We start from the raw sequence: 19,976 nt of genomic DNA, 5'->3' as shown, positions 1-19,976 counted from the left end.
TCTGTCAAATTTTCTCTAATTCTTTTCTACAATTCTAACTTCTATAATTTCCTTTCTATAATTCTTTTCCAATTTTCTATAGATTTGTTACATATATAAATTTACTAGGCATGCTTTTATGACAATTTCCAATTATTGATATATATTTGAATAGACTATGGTCAAGAACAAAACCCTGTGGCAGACCACTAAATATCTTTCTCCAATAATGAACATTCTCTAGAGACAGGTATCTATCTTACATTTAGATTTAGAGATTATAGCTTTATAGAGAACATATTCGCACATTAATAATCAAACTTAAATGTCAAAGCTAGTCTGTCAGTTGTCCCATTTTATAGATGAACAAACCAAGGCTCAAAGAAATTGAGAACAATTTTTCTTGAGGTGATTGGACAACATTTAGAAGAAAGAGGTGATGAAAAGGGTCTGTAAAGAAGCATAGAGATATGTATGTGTATGAAGGGGAGATGACATGAGGTGTAATTAAGCACTTAAAGATCAGACAATACATAGACAAATGTAGAGATTCAGGCTCCCTAGGTGGAAGAAAGGAGTTGGTGGGGAAGAGACAGGTCAGTTCTTTGTGCTAGCCAGTAGGGGGCACAGAACATTCACAAATCAATTTCCTCATCTGTAAAATGGGGTTAAGATCCAGACTTGCAAGTTTCTTTACAGGACTAGAGGAAATCAAGTATATAAAGCATGTGGCATCTGACCTTGGGCTGTGGTGGACACTCAACGAGTTTTGCTTCCCTCTCCCCACCCCTTAATACCTTGATACTCCCAGTAGGCTAGAATCACACCCATTTTTAAAAAGCTCTTAACTACTACACTAAAATAATATTATGCACCTCTTAGAGGCTCCCTACTATTAGGTTTGTAACCAGTGGGGGAGGGATGAGAGGTTAAAACACTCCTCAGAGTTTGTGTTTTCTGCTACAGACCCTCTTCCTCTACTATTCTTCCCATTTTTCTCTCATGGCTGTTTCCCCCTGTCTTCATTTGGCCCCTTTGCTGATGCTTTGTAGGGTTTGAAGATGGTCAGAGTATATTCTTCAGGCACCCTTTAATAATAATCTCTTTTTTAAATTTCATCTTTACACTGACTAAAGCTTTTTTGTTTCCTCATTTGATTCTCATAATAATTTGATACACTGAGGTGAAATAGGCAGACTAGTGGTTTGATCCACTATTGAACAGATAAGAAAACTGACATTCAAAAAGTGACATGACTTACCCAAGGTCACACAGCAAGTAACTGGCAGAACCGGAAGGAGATCCATGACTCTCTGCCTCTATATGCTCCTGTATTTAAAAGATGACACTAAGTCACAAACTGTGCATCAAAAACCAAAAGGCCACGACTGAAAGCTACAACACCATCGTTATTTTTCCCACGATAAGGTTCATCATCTTCCATAAGGAACAACCACATAAAGCAAAAGCAAAACTAACATATTCCTGTAGGAAAGCCACAAACATGTGAGATGCAAAATGGAACTTTTCTGCCTAGTAGATGGATCATCATTTTGGAGAATCAAATTCCATCATCACTATAAAATATTTCTACATTTTTTCCATGTTTACAAAAAAGGGTGCTCAAAATATTATTTTCCCCTATTTGTATTATGTGGCATTCTTCAGATTTTTTTTCTTAACTATCTCTAAAAGGACCTCTATCAAAATTAATATCTGGGGTGACATTTGCTTTCAAGATGTGAACAACAGTACAGTCGTGGGTCCTTCAGGTCAATCTATCAAGTATAAAGCTCAGCATCTTCTACTGTAAAAATGTGCTCAGCATATCCTTTCATATTAATGGGGAAAATCAGAATGTGGCTACATGAACCAATATGTAATCTTATCTTTTTCACTGTTTTTTGTTACAATGATTAATTTCTTATTGGCTAAAGTAACTCGGGTCATTGCTTATGGATATAGTTTTCTCAAACAAAATATTTTTATTAATATAGCACCCAGTTAAAAAGTTTTTTTCTGACTAGAATTAAGAATTTTCTTTGAAAGAATAAATAGTAAAGGATCAACAGTATTCATGAGAAAACTCCATTCAATGGTTTGGCAATGGATAGTTTGATAAAGTCCTTTCCATGAAACAGAATGAAGTGAAAAAACAGACCTGGGTATATATGAAAATATTAACACGTAACTAAAGTAGTACTTAAAATCAGTGGGTAGAGGTGGGCTTTTCAGGAAATGGTAGAAGGACAATTGACTATTCATTTCAGAAAATAAAATAGCTAGATCCCTGTTTCATACCATATGCAAAAATAAATTCCAGATGTTTTAAAGAACCAAATATAAATATTAAAAATATAAATATTACATGAAGATATAGGAGGATGTCTTTATATTCTTGAGGTGGATAAGGCAAAGTAAGGCAAAAATACCTGTCATAAAACACAAAATAAGCAAAGCTGATTACATAAAATGTTAAAAGTTTTATACATAAAAGATAGTAAGCATTTGGCAAAACTAATACAATTATGTAAAGTTTAAAAATAAAATAAAATTTAAAAAAAAGATAGTAAGCAAAGTTAAAAAGTGACAGACCATCAAAAATAATTGCAACATAACACATAATTGATATGTGGAGTATATAGAGTTCCAGTAAGGAACAATAACAAAAAAATAAGCAACCAGAACCTTTATTTATTTATTTATTTATTTTGCCACAGTGCACAGCATGTGGGATCCTAGCTCCCCAACAGGGATCAAACCTGTGCCCCCTGCAGTGGAAGCTCAGAGTCTTAACCACTGGACCACCAGAGAAGTCCCCAGAACACATGTGAATAGAATGAGAAACTAATTTTTATATATAATTTATCATCAAATTGGGAACAATTAAAAAATTATAATATCCATTGGACAAGGATATAGGAAAAGGGCATGCATACACTATTGGTGACAATATAAATTGATTCAGCCACTTTGGAGGCAAATATGACAATATTTTAGGCACACATACCCCATGACCCAATAATTCTACTTCCACAGAGTTACCGTAAGGAAATACTGATACACATGTGCAGAAGACACATTGCCCAGGGCATTCGTTGTGACACTGTTAATAAGAGCAAAGAAATTGGAAACAATCTAAATAAATACCCATCAGTATGCTGCCACTAAGTCACTTCAGTCATGTCTGACTCTGTGAGACCCCACAGACGGCAGCCCACCAGGCTCCCCCATCCCTAGGATTCTCAAGGCAAGAACACTGGAGTGGGTTGCCATTTCCTTCTTCAATGCAAGAAAGTGAAAAGGAAAAGTGAAGTTGCTCAGTCGTGTCCGACCCTCAGCGACCCCATGGACTGCAGCCTACCAGGCTCCTCCGTCCATGGGACTCTCCAGGCAAGAGTGCTAGAGTGGGGTGCCACTGACTTCTCCGACTCATCAGTATAGAAATGGTTAAATAAACTGTGGTACATCCATCCACACAATAGAATACTATACAGCAGTTTAAATGGAACAAGTTCATTTTTTTTAAGGAAGAAGAATGCAGATCTATACGTAGCAATATGGAAAGATAGCAAAGATATACTATTAAATCAAAAGTTATTACTTAAGAATATATAGAAAACAGTTGCTTTTATAGTAAAAAGATAATCACTATGTGTGTATGTATGTACATATGATTGTGAAATGCAGAGAAAAATGTTTGGATAGAGACAGAAGAAAACTTAATTGTGATTACTTCTGGAGAATGGGTTTGAGCTAAAATCTGAAGGTAGCATTGGTATTATCAGATACTTTTTATGGTGAAAATATTTTTATTTGGTGGTTATACAATTGTTTAATGATAAAAGCACTCACTGAAAAAGATGCTACAACCCTCTAAGGAGGTATGTCTCCACTTCTTTCTCCAGTTGAGAATAATTGAAGTAAAAGGAAAAGGAAGGGGAAGCCCCTGTGGACACTTCAAACCTAGAATCTTCTTCATAATGAATTACAATGGCAAGAATCCCTACCCCTGCCCTAGAATACTTTTTTCTACCCTACTCTTTCAGATTAGAACATTGATTCAAGTAGACCCTAGTGTAAGATGAAAATACATCACCTACTAGAGAGTAAGCCCCAAGAGGGCAGAGAGCATGTCTGTCTTAGTTATCTTGGTATCTCTAAGTTAGCACAGACCTTGATACCTAGATGTGTTTGCTAGAAAATAGCTCTAACCTAACTATGTCTGTGGGCTTCCCTGATGGCTCAGAGGTAAAGAATCCGGCTGCCAATGCAGGAGACTTGGGTTCGATCCCTGAGACGGGAAGATCCCCTGGAGAAGGAAATGGCAACTCACTTCAGTATTCTTGCTGGAAAATCCCATGGACAGAGGAGCCTGGAGAGCTACAGTCCATGGGGTCGCAAAGAGTTGGACACAACTTAGTAGCTAAACAACAACAATAACTATGTCTGTATCCCCTTCATTTATTGCCACAAACAGTCTGTTTTATCTCTAGCACATTTATTCAATGGCATGTATAAGGAACTCCTATGTGATTGGCACTATGCATTGAATTTTCTTATGAAAATATTGAATGAATGAATGTTTAGATACCTTACTAGTATCCATTAACAGAATAGCATCAGAGTGTGCTCACTTACAAACTTATCTAGATGACTGATGGGAAAGGAACAGAGAACTGGGGATATAGCACAGGACACAGGGACTGAGGGAAAGGACACCTGAGTGACGCACCAGGGAGGCCACAAGAGGAGGTCCACCAGCCTGGAGCCAGGCCCTTTTTCTAGCATTACTGCTACCATGAGCCAAGTAACACATACTCCTTCATGTCCATATCCATTCGACAACTCACTGAACACTTACTCTGGCTGGAAGCCTCAGTCTCTGCCCTCAAAGACAGCATATGGCTGGAGAGTAGAATGGAAGGAATGGGGGCTTTGAGTCAGGTTAAAAGTACTGCTGGCAGACCCCAGACCAGTTGCCTGACCTCACCGAGCTGCAGTGATATGGGATAACAATGCCTCTGATAAGAGAGTTATTTTGAAGTTTTAAAATACTCTCTTGTAAAATGTCTGGTACTTAGTGTTAAATAACCAATAATTATAATTATTATGGACCTAACAGCCTAAAAATCTGACATCCTAGCTGGGTTGGAGGTAGGAAAGGGAGAAAGATATTGAGATGATTACCTCTAATGAAAAGCAGAGTGAAATATAACCTACCATTGAGAAGAGGGTCACAAGGGTTGCAGGCTAGAGGAAAATATAATAATTTCCAAGTCACTGTGGGGATTGGGGAAGGGTTCCCAGAGAACACGGCATTTCAAATTGGGCCTGAGAAGATGAGGGGAATTTCCACAGGTAGGAAGGGCAAGATATGTGCCTGGCACTATCTTGCCCTATAAACACAAAGGTATTCCTCTACCAGACACAGAATAGAATTGGTAAGGTGATAAAGAAAAGGAGAGAGACACAGCTAAGGTTATGTCTCTGTAACAGCAAACATACATTTTGGCAGCGAATAAATGGATCATCATGAATCACTTGCTTTATCCAGACTCAGGAGAATAAAATAAAAAAAGAATTGGAGCTGAGTATCAGGATAAAATCATTTTACTAGAAAGATGGTTTTGATTGTGAGACAATCTCCAAAGGAAAAGAAAAGAATCCTTTGCTCGTGCATTCCATTAACTAAAAAATAGCTTGGATACGTTTGAATCTTTTGATTGCCCGATTGAATGAAAAGTCTTAAAACAGGGATGGAGAACATTCCTTTGGAAATTGTGTTCTGGCAGTCTACACGGTAGCCCTGCCTATACACATTTCAGCATTTTGTACAACAAACATGATCTAAATCTTATGGCACAATTGGGCTTGGTACTATGTAATAGGCCTTCCCAGGTGGTGCTAGTGGTAAAGAACCCGCCTGCTAATGCAGGAGACATAAGAGAAGCGGGTTTGATTTCTGGGTCGGGAAGATCCCTAGAGGAGGGCGTGGCACCCCACTCCAGTATTCTTGCCTGGAAAATTCCACGGACAGAGGAGCCCAGTGGGCTACAGTCCATGGGGTCATACATAGTGAGAAACGACTGAAGCGACTTAGCATGCACTATATAATGAGTCGTACCCTAACTGTTCCATAAATGTGCATTGCCTGACTGGATTTCAGACTCTGAGGTCAGGAGCACTGTCATCTGTCCTCGGAATCCAGCACCATCATAGGCACAGGGCCTCCCTTGCTTGAGTTTCTCCACTCAATCATCAGGGTCTATCTAAATCTTCATTATTAGGTGATAAATTTGAGTGAAAGCAGGACCTATATTAGCTCATTTGTAACTGTTTTCTGGTTTGCTGGTTTGGGCCCCTAAGTTTATAACTGTCAGGTGAGTAGAAAATGGCATTCACTTTTGGCTCCTCCACAATATGCCGAGGAGTAGAAATGTGAGGTTTGAAGACTCCTAGGAGTGCAGTGTCCTAAAGTCACATACTGTGGCCCAACTCAAGGAGTGAGCGGGGTTGCTTTATATGATTAGGACTGGGTATTGCAAAAGGCCTTCCTGCAGCCCTCCATCAATCAGTTCTGCCTTGTTACTAACCTGTGAGCCCTGGAGAGGAAACCAGCTCCCCTTCTGCCTAAAACGGTGGACTATGGTGTGTCCTGCAGTGGCTCCTGGGAGGGCCTAGTAGAACCCCTGAACATTCCAGGAGGGGAATTGATTGAGGAATCAATGGGTATGGCTTGGAAGAGGGGGCACAGTGTGACTTGTCAGTTGGGACAGACCATCTTTTAGCCTCCTCCCCTTCTTTTCCAGAAAGTTGACTACACCTTTAATTAACTGTGGAAACTTGTCACTTGGGAGCTTGTTAAAAATGCAGAATCACAGGTTCCCCCTTTAACAAGATCCCCAGGTGATTCATATGCACAGTAAAGTTTGAGAATCTCTGCATTAAATCCTCTAAGCTTGTTTCCTTTTCTGTTAAACGGGGTTGAGGACACCAACCTATCCATGAGATCATGTGGATCATGTGGATAGCAAATGAGATAACCCGGAGCAACAGTGTGCCGGAGCCATTTGTTAAATTTCCAGCAGTTTGGGGAACCAGTTGCTAAGCTGTTGGTAGTTTGAAATCCGGCTATGGTGGGAGCATCTGCAGACCCTACAAATCTGCAAGACCCCACACATAAGGGATTGTCATTTGTTTTTCAGAAATCTGAGTTACCTGCACTCCTCTATGGGCTTTAAACAGGTGAAAGCCAAGACCTGCGGCTGCAAGTCTGCCATGTCCAGCACACGATTTGCAGGTCCCAGTGGATTTTCAGAAGCAGAGGCACCAGCTGGAGTTTGGCCCTATTTCTGGATCCCCAAAGTGGGAAGATAAGGGCACCAAAAGACAGGCTTCCCAGAATCAACCAGAGCCTCTCCGTTTGGGCTCCCCTCCAATTCCTTGGAGCCTGCACTCCACAGCTGGAGCTCATTACCGTATCCCTCACCAGTTAGCAGCTCAAAAGCCTTGTTCTGTCACACTGCAGAGGGTCTGCATTTTGGCAGCGAAAGAAGCCAGGCCAAGCACAGTGCCACTGGGCCCTGTCGGAGGAACCTTTGAAAACAATTTTTCAAATCATTAAGGAAATGAACATGAAAAACAAACTGCGAGAGAGGAGCAAATCCGCCTGCTAGCCAGGTTACTTAACACGCATGGTGCTTAAATGGGACGTTTAGATCACACCAGAAAGGAGCCCTTTAGGCACGCAGCTCTCCCGTTCACCCAGGGCAAAGATGAACCATGAGACTGTGGAAGATTCACACACTTCAACATCTTTGTGAGACGACGATGCGTCTCTCAGAGGTACCATAAGCATTTGTGATGAGGAGGTTGCTATGGTGGCTGCCTTTGTGTTGAATAACAAACTACTATATAAACTTGGGGAAATCTGCATAAATTATGTCTGGCCTATGGATCTCTGGCTCTCTAACTCAACACACCCTAGTCCATAATTGAAGAAAGATGCTTGGACACAGAGAGATGGGGTATGGACACATGTTCTGCAAGTAAAGAGGCTTCTCAGGTAGTTTCATCAAGAAGGCTATTTAATTCCCTCTGGGTAACCAGCTGTTGATTGTCAGCGCACCTTTTCTGGAAAAACTTTGTAAGCCTTTTAGGACAAATGCTATGATGAGGAGCACTTAGTATTTTTCAGATAATACAAAGCACAGCTTAGTAAGCATGTTTCCATTTCGATGCACAGAAATATAATACTCCTCTTTTACTCACATTCAGTCTATATCTGTGACAAAATGATGTTTTAATATAAAATAAAACCCCTGAAACTTACCACTATATTGTTTCTCTGTCTTTTATCTCTTGCCTCTCTGAGCCACAACATTCCATGGAATCCAGAATTATATTATCACAACCCAACTTCCTTTTGTTCAAGCAGAACACATTGCAGTTCTCTGGAAATAATGCAATAGTGTCAGTTCCAAGCACCTCCCCGTTTCTAACCCCCACGGTTTTTGGTGCTGTTCCTTTTCATGAAGGAGCTGCAGTAGAACGGAATGCATGTATTCATAGCGAGTTTTCAGCCTATGCAACACGGGTTTGCAGAGTGCCTCAGACATATTTCCTACACCCCTGACTCTTCACTTTATCCATGGAGGACCAAGATATGACATTTTCCCAGAAGCAAGATAACTACACTCCAGTTTTCACAGAGCAATGTCATGTTACTTTGTCTTTTTTTTGTCCTGATGTCCAAGATAACACCTAAGCCATGAACCTTTTACTCCTTTCTGGAAATGCAGCCAACCAACAATCCACATAAAGGCAACCTCCAGCTGGGAAAGCCACTCTCCTTTCAGAGGTGAGTGGTGTACAGCGATGAGTCATGAGAGCTTACAAATGGCAAAACCAGGTGTCTGGGTTTCCAAATGATATTAAAGGATCTCCCTAACATCACTAGGACTTGAGTAGGATTGAACTCCAGCTTGGTACCAACAGCAACAGGAAAAAGTGTGCAGGCGTTTCTGATTTTCCTGTTGCATTCTTTCAGACAGCCAAATTTTACAGAGGGTAGCCACATGATTGGAGCCTGGGATTTCACTTGGCCCCAAGCCATCAGCACTAACACATGTCTAAGGACTCACAGCTGCCTCACTAGTAGGCTCCACTGCAGATGTGGGCTTTTCAGGGTATGTGATATCTGCTTCTCAAGCTTCCGTGAGAGAGAGGGCTAGGAAAAGAAAGGAGTGGATGTCAGCTCAAACAAGTGCCCACTCACAAGTGGAAAGACATCCAGGAACCAAGCCAGGCTAAGCCCCACACTGCTAGACATTAGACAGGTTTTCTGGAGTAGCAGCCGCTGACTGACCACTGTTGGTTCCACTCACACCCCTCCAGAAGCCAGCTCAGCCTCCAAGTTGTGGGCCGAAGCAAGTTGACCCTGGAACTAATCACTGCCCACCTCCCTCAAAGCTTAGGAAAGTTCCTGAGCCTGAGACTAATATAATCAATTGGAAGTTTCTAATAATAATAATGAATGGAGCTTGCTGCTTATCTGAAATGTCATGGTAGCATCTGCAAGCTGGACAATAAGTACACTTTCCAGTACACAGGACAAGTTCAATCTACTGTCTATCCTTTGGCAGGTCATTTTTGCTCTCTGTGACTCAGTGTTCCTGTTGATACAAGAAGGAAGTAGGATTAGATGACCTCCAAGGCCACTTCCAGTTCTGATATTGAGTGAGTCTGTGTTGCACACACTGGCTTTACAGCTAGACTGCCCTAGATGGTTATCAGAAGGTTCTCTCCCTTTCTGCCGCGTGCCCACTTTAGACCAACTTGCTACAAGAAAAGACTCAACAATAGGTTGGTGGCAGCAAGAAGCAACAAGCTCAGCCCACACAGCAAGAACATTTGCCACCGCATGGTATTTTCTCAGCTAAACAGCTTCCAGACACATCTGCACAGCACCTAAGACACAAATCAATAAGAAACATATGAACTTCATGGGTGGTCTTCTTAAGATGCTCAAAGACGTCTAGAATATAAACTTACCAGGTCTATCCCTACTCCCACCCCTTGAAAGACACAGGATCCCTTTAACACCAGGCCCTGCCTTAATTGCCACAATCCATCAGCCCAGAATCTTTAGTCACCTCATACCCTAAAATCAGCTCATCTCTACCCCCTAGGTCCTAGATTATCCTTGGCCACAGGCCTGAGTAGGAATTTTCTCCTAGCCATACCTGCCTCTAAAACAACAGCTGGGTGTAGAGCCTGCCTATAAGGAGCAAAGATCTGAGATTTAATTTGAGCTATATCACTAACACGACGGCTAACCTTTGGTGGGGTTACTTTTGCTCTCTGTGATTCAGTTTTCCCATCTCTGCAAGGAGAGAGTTGGATTAGATGACCTCCAAAACCACTTCCATTTCTGGTATTAAGTGATTCTGCAGGACATGCCTCACGCATGAAGGAAGAACATATCAACTCAGGCCTAGAAGTCAGGAGGCCCACATTCTAGTTCTAACTTCACCACTTACTAGCTGCGGGTGTCCAACTTGTCAAGATGGCAAAAGAGTCGGAAGTCAGGGGGACCTCTGAGGCACACCATAAAACAGTGATAACCACTTTGCCAGCAAAAACGTTCAGCTTTATTATATGTGTACATCTTTGTATCAAAATATTAATAACAACAGTAATATCAATACCTGAAACATTTTTAAGAAATATTAATATATTATTTCTGTTTTCTACTTATTTGCTAGTTCCTTGCTCATTTTTTCATCTATAAAAATCATCTCTACAAGGTCTTACCTTCTCCTTTCTCTTCCCACCTTCCCTCCCACCCCATCCACCAATCTCTCTCATTCTGCGAGCTGCTCTGGCTTTTTGGCTTCCTAGAACATTGCTCCCTCCTCAGAGCCTCTGGTCTTACTGTTTTCTCTGCCTAGAATTATCCTCCCTTTTACTTACTTCAGGTCAAAGGTCACCTTCTCACGGCTTTCCTTGGCTTCCCCACCAAATATTCCAACCCCATCTACACTTTCTATGCCCTTTGCCCACTTGCCCAGCTTTTTTCTCATTAGTTCTCATCACTATTATACCATTTAGTTTTTCATCTCTCCCCACCCCACCCTCCACTAAAATATAACCTCCATGAGGGTAGGGATCTTTGTCTGCCTTTTTGTTTCACTGCTGTTTCCCTAGTGCCAAGAATAGTACCAAGTATATGAAGGCACTCAGAAACTATGTTTTGGATGAAGGAATAAAGAGTAGCAGGAACCAAGTGTTGAATAAATATTTATGGGAGAAAAAATTATAACTGAGAAAATATATCAACAATTTTCCACATGGGAAATGCTTTCATTATTGTCAAGGAGCAGCTGGCACTGCAGTCCAGCTCTGGAAACTCCAGTGATCCCCAGGAGAGGAGCTTGGAGCCCTGGGTGTAAATGCTCTCTCTTCATATTGTGTATTCTGACTTGGATTGGCTAATCCTGTCAGCTGCCTTCCTAACCTGTAATCTATCCTTCTGTCTGGAAAGATCAGTGATATATCAGAACACACAGAGTCCTCTGGAAATAAAAGGAACCACAGAGAATGTTTCCTGCATGCCAGGCTCTGTGCTTGAACATATTTCTGGCACTATCAGCAAGGCTCACAACCACCCTATGAGATGAGTACTATTTAGCCCTGTTTTTCAAGTGAGGAAACTGAGCCTCAACAAGGTTGTTTCTTGCCCAAGTACACACAGCTAAAAGTGGTAAGGCGGGGCTTTCAGTCTGGGTCTTAAACATTAAGCTCTACCCTTCTCTCTTATCTCCCATTGTCTGTCTCCTTCCTGCCGTTGAAAGTCCTCTCCCCACCCCCAAGCCTGGACATTTGTGTTCGGGGATTAAAATATGTATACGTGACCACAATGATGAGGATATATTGACAATTGCAAAGAGTCCATTTCTCTCCATGAACAGAATTAATGAAGTTGGTGCAAATGAACTACAGTTGGACAGAAAAAAGAAGAAAAAAAAACACCTGTGTTCAAATTCTGATTCAGTCAATTTACTGCAGCAAATTACATAATCTGAGCCCCTGTTTCCTCAAGTGTAAAAAAGAAGGATGTTGCCAACTTCACAGCATTGCCATGAGGCTGAAAATGAAATAATATTTACGAATGGACCAAGCCCAGTACAGGGATTCCCAGGTAGTTCACTGACAAAGAATCCGCTTGCCAATGCAGGACATATGGGTTTGATCCCCGAGTCAGGAAGATCCCCTGGAGAAGGAAATGGCTACCCACTCCAGTATTCTTGCCTGGGATGTCCCACGGACAGAGGAGCCTGGCGGGCTCCTCTGGGGTTGCAAAAGAGTCGGACCTGACTGAGCAAGCCCTCACGCAAGCCCACTACCTGGCACCTAATAGCAGCTAAGTAAATGCTGATTTCTTTCCTGCCTTTCAAACCTGAAGTATGAGTATCCTCTGTTCTATAGTTACTTCCAATCTCCAGGACACTGGTGTGTGAGCCGCAGAGGAAGAGAACTTCTCTATCTCCAAGGTAGAGCAAAAAGATTTGCTTTTCCCTTTTATTCATTTGCTTTCCCTGTCACTTTGACGGCTTTTATATGACAGTATGGAATTTCAAGATGTGGAAGTGACCTAAAACAAATCAGACTCTTCTTAAAAATGAGGATGATCCAGAAATATATTATGTCGTAATGAAGAATGCGTAATGTTTTCCTTCTGTTTGATGAGTGACAAATGACCATTCAGATCTCAATTGTGCAGATCCTAGATGAGACTAGCTAATAAAAATTAATATTATAAAAAGCAAGTCATGTCAATTCAAGATGGAAAAAAGATTAAACCCAATACAGAATGTTTTCTATGAAAGATATGTTTCAAAATGTTTAAAGTTTCATTTTGTTGCCATGATACCATCATTTCCAACTATTTTCAGTTATCTTGAAATACTCAGTAGGGTCAAGTATATGCTATGATATCCAAGTGTTTTCCCAGGTTTATTTAAAAGCACCATTCTGCAAAGGCAACTGAATGTTTGCAGACATCTGAAGATTAATACTGAAATGAAAATATTTAGCAAAATGTCTATCCTTAGATAATGCCATAAGGATAATGCTTTAAATTTATCCAATGCCTTTGTTCTGAGCAGCTCAAAGGGCTGTGAAATTATTATCTCATTAATCAAATAACGCATTCCAAAGCTAGAATATCATGATGTGTGTGCTTAGTGGTATAGATCCAGGGGAAAAAACTCACAACCATCTCAATGTGCAAGTCCTAATACAAATCATGCTGTCTATCAAAGTACTTTCTCAGGAATAGACTAATTTTTTTGTATGTTCCCAACATACATATTAGGAAAGCATGCTATCATTGTCCCAAACTGGTGATGCTAAGTAGAGTGAAAATAGCAGCAGGCTGAGGTCAGGAGGCCCAGTTCTTGTGGAGGCTCTGTCTTTAGCTTACTGGATGCCCTACTATGTGCTCTTTTTCTCTCTGGACTAAACTTTTTCTTTTCTCAAAGAGAGGGTTGAATGAACCAGTGCCTTTTATACTGTCCTCACCACAAAATACTTTCTACCAACGGATGAGAATCCTTCCACACAGGACTCGAACCGTTGCTTCTTGACCCACACACAGATTTCTCAGGAGGCAGGTAAGATGGTCTGGTATTCCCGTCTCTCTAAGAGCTTTCCACGGTTTGTCGTGATCCACACAGTCAAAGACTTTAGCATAGTCGATGAAACAGAGATAAATGTTTTTTCTGAAAATTCCCTTGCTTTCTCTATGTTTCTCTGAAATTCCCTTGCTTTCTCTATAAATCATCGAATATTGGCCATTTGATCTCTTCCTTTTCTAAACCCAGCTTGGCCATCTAGATAACATCTGGATAACAATAGAATATTATTCAGCCTTAAAAAGGACCAAAGTTCTAACGCATACTACCACATGGATGAACCTTGCATACATTACAAACCGGGGTCTCCTGCATTGCAGGCATATTCCTTATCATCTGAGCTACCAGGGAAGCCCCGACTGGAATAAGCCAGACACAAAACAAATATTATATGATTCTATTTATATTAAATATCTAAAATTGACAAATTCACACAGATAGAAAGTTGAATAGTGGTTGAACAGGCACTGGGGAAATGGAAGTCATTTTGTAATGAGGACTAAGATTCAGTTTTGCAAGATGAAAAGAGTTCTGGACATGACTGATGGTGATGGTTGCATGCAATTTTAATGTACTTAATGCTACTTAAAAATGGTTAAGGTGGTAAATTTTAAGTTATAGGTATTTTATCACATTTTTTATTTTTTATTTTTTTTTTTCCGTTTTATTTTTTATTTATTTTTTTTTTTATTCTTCCAATTTTATTTTATTTTTAAACTTTACATAATTGTATTAGTTTTGCCAAATATCAAAATGAATCCACCACAGGTATACATGTGTTCCTATCACATTTTTTAAATAGAAAATTTTAAATTCCCACTGCTAAAGACCACTTTGAAAATAGCAAGTATAGTAAAATCCTTTCCAGAACTGAAGAATATCTATGTAAATCTGAAAAAAATAATTGTACGTCAACCAGGAAAAAAGTGATTCCTTAAATTTCACTTTTTGTTGGAAGAGTGAGTCAATGGTGATGGACAGCAAAGAAAACCCCCATTTCTCCATACTACTAACATAAGCTTGTGTTAACCAAAAACTGTTCTCCAGAGTTTGCAGAAAGGACTCTTGGTCACTGCTGACTTCCTTGCAGAGGTGTAGTGGTCCTGGTGATTTATTTCACATCCAAGTGACCAGTATACCAGTTGTAAGGAATTAATATGAGTCACAAAGGTCCATATAGTCAAAGCTATGGTTTTTCCAGTACAGAGTTGGATGTAAAGAAGGCTGAATGCCAAAGTATTAATGCTTTTGAACTGTGGTGTTGGAGAAGACTCTTGAGAGCCTCTTGGACTGCAAGGAGATTAAACCAGTGAATCCTAAAGGAGATCAATCCTCAACATTCATTACAAGGACTGATGCTGAAGCTGAAGCTCCAATACTTTGGCCACCTGATGCGAAGAGCAGACTTATTTGAAAAGACCCTGATGCTGGGAAAGACTGAAGGTAGGAGGAAGGGGACAACAGAGGATGAGATGGTTAGATGGCATCACCGACTCAATGGACATGAGTTTGAGTAAGCTCTGGGAGATGGTGATGGACAGGGAAGCCTGGCGTGCTGCAGTCCATGGGGTCGCAACGAGTCAGACGCAACTGAGCAACTGATCAATGAACAACAAATGTGAGTCACTGTTTTTTCCCAAAGTTGTTAGATTGGAAGAGAAGGAGAGAAGGGCAAGTAAAAATAGGATTCATACTTAAAATATTTGAGGGCTAAAGTGGCTTATAGTTATCATGAAGTAAGTTTGCTTTTGAGGGTCCACTTTAGCTAGCAGATCACTGAGTCTTCCTAGAGCTACAGCATCCCCCTCCCAGTTCTTCCATCTTCTTCCAGACAAGTTCTTCCAGACAAGACCCAAATCCACCTCTGAGGAAAGAAACTGGTATCTTTTACCCACGATTTCAGCCCACGCTATCACCTTAATTGCAAGCCTCCATACCAAAGGAGAAATAAACCTGGTACCCAGAATGATGACCTTGTTCACCATCACCGAAATTTCAAAGAAGAGACTGAAACTCTCCCTTTAGTCCTATTTTCCCACATTATAAAAAAAAAAAAAAAAAAAACTTAGAAATAATTTCCCCTGAAAAAGAAGAAAATTGTTTACAAAAATTCAAAACTGCTTGCGGCTGGATCGTGGGGGAGGGGGATGGTCCATAAAGGAAACTTGGAGAAGGGCAAGGAGAGAATGGAAGGGGCAAAAGTATTTGCCTTGTTCTCAGAGTAGGAGAGGCCCAGGTTACCAGGATCTTTATAGTCAAGCTTCCTTGTTAGGGGATTGGTTGAGGAAGGGCCCTGTAGTAATGCACTTCCTCAAAGGAGAAGGCTAAAGGTTGCCATAGGAACCTTGGTTCTGTATTTCTCTGACTTGGATGAATATGTAAAAGCTGCCTAGCTGGAGATTTTATATTAATCACTAAATGTCCTTTATGAGAGGATTTGAAGAATTCTCTTTAGCAAATGCGTTTCAAAACAAAGCTAACTTCTCATTGAAAGCTAGCTGAGCGAAGGCCCAATTTGTTTAGAAGCATGGTGGAAAGGCTAGATGAGGAGTTAGAAAACTTGAGGTTCAATCTTTGCTTGGTCACTGGCCAGCTGTGAGACATTAAGAGAACCAGTTGCCTGGGCCTCAGTTTCCTCATGAAATAAGGATAATAAAACCTCCCCTACAGGGTTGTTTCCAGGCCTTCTCCCTACTTGGAAAAGCAAAGGTGGAACAGGGAAGGAAGTACTGCTGATTTAATTACCAAGACAAGTTTGTGAACATTTTCCTTCACAGATTCTGAAAGCAGGAGGCAATTAAGACCGTTTCATTTGATAGACAAAGTTCTAGGATTAAGTGACTTGACCACAGTCAAGAAGTTACAAAGTGGTACAGCTGGGATTCAACCCAAAATCCATCTAACTCCAAGTTCACTGCTCTTTTCTCCCCACCAGCTAGGTGTAAGAAGAAATGAGCCTGAAAAAGAAGCTTCTCTACCTTCTACGTCCAGGAAGGAAAAGCTAATTTTTAACACCTGTGCTGGCTGTACTGGCATATGCACACCAACACAGCACAGATGCAGCAGGCAATGTCATGATTTCCAGATCAATTTAACACCATTTTCCTAAAAAGCGTAGTATTACTAAAATGGTGGGTGAAGTGGATCAAATAAAGTAGAAAGAATGTTCTCCGCAGTTAGCTGGATTCATTTAGGTAATTTCAAAGACAATACCCACTTCTTCCCCTTGTTTTGCAGCTTCTGTACTTTCGTGAAAAAGAAAAAGTCTTCTTTTAGATATTTGCACATCTCCTCAGGATGATGCCCTCCTAGTACCTCCAAAGTCACACAACAAGATTAAGTAGAAAATCTGAATAAAAGTGCATACAATTGGTTCCGTGATAAGAAATGCTTGTTTAATGCGGTTTGTTTTCTTCGTAAATAAAAAGAACCTATCTTTAGCCATCAACCAGTTTGAAACACGGACCATCATTGCTTATTCTGTTTTGATATTTCTCTACACTTTAAAATTTGCCGTTCCTTTCCCATGGCAAATCAAAGGTTTTATACAAAATCCTTCACAGCTAAAGTAAAGCCTTAGTTATACATCTTTCTATTCTCTGATGATTAGGGCTGTGTTTTTGTTATGGTAAATAAGTATCTCATAGAAGTTCAGAAGGTCCTTTCTAGTCATCGTTTGCAAAGGCTCTGAGAAAAACAGTCTCTTCCCAACCCTTATTTTAGACCTATGTGATTCTTTTCTCCAGGCATCCTTGCACTAAGAAGCATAAGATAAGCTTTGTAACAAAGTTGGATGGTTTGGACTAACTCTTAGGTAAATGAGCGGCCTTTTCAAGAAGATACTCTTGTTGGAGGAGAAAGATGTTCTGCACAATTAATGTTTGCAAGAGGGTCATTGAGTAGGTCAAATTTTAACTGGTGGCAATATATCACTCAACATCCAATGGTGAGCTGATGAAAGCATCTGATTGGCTTCAGCCATATGAACCCAAAGGCAGGAATTTCTGAACCTTGCAAGGAGAGAGGAACAGTGGGGGCAGCCTCTGAAACAGCTGTAAAATGTAGCAGCCCTAAACCCCCAGTGATTCCACCCTTAAAACTGATGGCTAAACAAGCAAGCACTTTTTAGCCAGTGACTCATTCTTCCTAAGTCTGTTGACCAAAAGAAGGTTCCTGTGCACAGAATAGGAGAATGAAACAGTTTAACCTAATCCTGTACCTGAGCCTTACTATAGCTGGATCAGTTAGCCCCATCCACCCCACCCACGGACTCTTACAGAAAGATGAAAATCAGAACCTAAGAGTGCATTTGATATCTTGCAAAATGTCAGAAATGGAAAAAGGGGACTTAGATTTCAAGTCAAAACCCTCCTCTCAGTTTTTCAGATGAGGAAACCAAAGCCCCGGAAGGTGAGTTGCCAGAATGTGCAAAGGCTTCCTTCTAACTCTAGACTTTTACTATTTAGTCAGTATTTTGTCCCACTTTCAAAGGGAAAATGTCAAGACTTTTGGTTTAATATTAAAATTAAAGCTTAAAATTAACTCTCTCCTTACTTCATAGTTTTGTCTCCAGGAGCTCTCTGAAAGCAAAGTCCTCGCCTGCTCACCCCCGCCCCCACCAGAATCCCTAGCTTAACAGTTCCTGTTTTCTCACTCTGTCCTCCTTCCAGCTTTCTGTCTCCTCCCCTCCATAAGGGTAGGCCCAATTACTTGGTAGCCCACTTAGCATAGCAAAGAGCCGCAGTCCAGAAATGAATGTTGTGTGGAAAACCCAGAGGGCCCCCAGTTGATGCTTTGTTCCTCCCAGCTGTGCTTACTTCCCAAGCGGAGCTGCAATCCCCACTGCTGTGCCTTCCTCCAGGTTTGGGTCTGGCCTCCAGGATACTGTTATTACATAATTTTGCATTGTATCTCAAGGCAAAAAAAAAAAAAAAGGGAATGAAGGGAAAAGCCTACACCTCTCGTTCCATTTCCTTCCTTGGAAAAGTGGCTCTCATCCTCCAGGCTGTGAACTGGGCTTTGCCCAGGACAATAGGCTTCTGAGGACAAGGTGATTAGGCCGGCAGTGCAGCGTGTTTGATTAGCACCAGCCAGCTCTTTGTAGAGGGACAATATCAGGCCATACAGTAACAAGATCACGTCTTTTGATTTGGGTTCGCTCCCTCTGTTGATACAATCCATTATCCTGTTTGCCTTTCTTACTACACCAAGGCATTGCACCAAGGGCTTCAAGGAGTTTTTCTATAATAACCTCCAAATCCCTCAGCACCTGCCTTCTGCCGAAGAACCTCCCTCTTCACATCGGTGCTTTTCTTTGTCCTTTCAAGATCACTTTGAATAGTTAGGTAAAGCGATACTCCCATCCCGCGGAAAAAGAAAACTGGGGCAACAACTACAGGGCCTCATATTTAATAAGAAACAAAATTAGGCAAAGCTATTGAGTCATTGTTTGCGTGGCCCTTTTCCTGCTGCCCTCGTCTTAGTTTCACCGCACCACACACCATCTTCTCGGCTGTTTAAATAGGTTTGGTGAAGAAAGGGAGACAAGTTCCAGAGCTTGAAACAGCCGCCAAGAGATTCAGTAACAAAATTTGCCTTCACAAAGGCAACCAGCACATCAATTTGTTAAAAACACACACAAACGGTATGATGCCACCTATCTCAGGGCCCGAAACTCCCCAAATCCTAGAGCAGAAAACTGCACCCACCCAGAATTTGTCCAGGCTCTCCAAAGCTCCTTTAGAAATTACATAAGATGAATGGAATCTCTTGAATTTTCAAGGGCCCTCCCCAACCTTGAAAACCTATCCACACTTGAAAGGTATTCGCTTTTGAAAATATTTCATATCCCGAAACTTTCAAGGAAAAAAAACTTGATGAAATCACTTAGGGCCTGTGCTGATAGCACTGGCTAGTAGATAAGGGACCATGGAATATCAGGAATCGGGACTTGGGAAAGAATGGGTTGTATTTTTGTGTGGCAAACACCCTTCAGCTCTGGCAGAATTCACATAACACGGTATCTTTTTTCCACCACCCCTCCCCCCCCACCAGCAACCCCTGCCTTAGCATCTTACGTGTGTTTATGCAAGACACTCCTGCTTAATTATGATTCATTCCAATTTGGACTGTAAATAGAAGGCAAATTAATAATTTAGAGGGGAAAAAAGACTTGGGCCCTTTTCTCCTCCCTTCATTCCTAGGTCAGCCGGCTCGTTTATGAATTAGTGCTCAAGCAGCCTGAATAGCAGAGAATGAATGTTTGACTAAATCCTCTAAGTATGAAAGCTCTTCACA

Source organism: Bos javanicus, chromosome X, assembly GCF_032452875.1.
Source record: "Bos javanicus breed banteng chromosome X, ARS-OSU_banteng_1.0, whole genome shotgun sequence".
NCBI classification, from domain to species: domain Eukaryota; kingdom Metazoa; phylum Chordata; class Mammalia; order Artiodactyla; family Bovidae; genus Bos; species Bos javanicus.
The sequence above is the reverse complement of the archived record's forward strand: the minus strand, read 5'-3'. Positions refer to the sequence as shown.